The following is a 774-nucleotide window of genomic DNA, read 5'->3' on the forward strand; positions in this document are numbered from 1 at the left end:
CTTCGCGGACCACGTCGACTTCGAGCTGGCCGACGGCACGATGGATTACTGGTCGGGCTGCCCGCACTTCGCGGAGGGCGGCGCGCCGGCGTCGCCCCGATGCACCTTCGTGCCGGGGTCGCCCCGCTGCGCCGGGTCGCCCCGCACGCCGGGCTCCTTCGCGCGGCGGCGCTGCGGCGACCGCGCGGCGCCGCGGCCGGGCCCGGCGACGCCGCAGCGGGGCTGCCCGCCGGCGGCGCCGCGGCCGCCGTCGCCGGGCCACGGCGTGCGGCCGCCGTCGCCGGGCCACGGCATGTTCTTCTCCTTTGACGACGGGGACGCGACGCCGCGCCTCCCCGTCTTCGGGGCCGCGTGACGACGCCGCCGGCTCCCGGCGACCCGGCGCCCGCGCCGCTCGCCGTCGGACCCCGCCACAGAACGCACGCGACATCCGCGATCTCTTTAACACCACTTCTTAGCTCTTCTGACCTCGACACTAGCGAGAAGACCGCGACCTCTGAAACACAAAATTTAGGCAGCTACTGGGCCGCCGCGACGCACGTCGCCTCGTGCGCGGCGACCGCGTCGAAGCCGCCGCGGAAGCCGCAGCCGCGCTCGCACTCGTACTCGACCTCGCGCGCCTGCCGCAGGGCGCGCTTCTCGGCGATGAGCTCGAGGCCGAGCTCGAGCTTGTTGAAGAACCACGTCGTCAGCGCGAGGCGGTCCGCGCGCGACGGTAGGACCGCGTGCTCGAGCGCCGACCGGAAGACGAGGAGGCGGTCGTGCCGCGGCGCG

This window comes from Aureococcus anophagefferens (assembly GCF_000186865.1).
Source record: "Aureococcus anophagefferens unplaced genomic scaffold AURANscaffold_132, whole genome shotgun sequence".
Classification (NCBI taxonomy): Eukaryota; class Pelagophyceae; order Pelagomonadales; family Pelagomonadaceae; genus Aureococcus; species Aureococcus anophagefferens.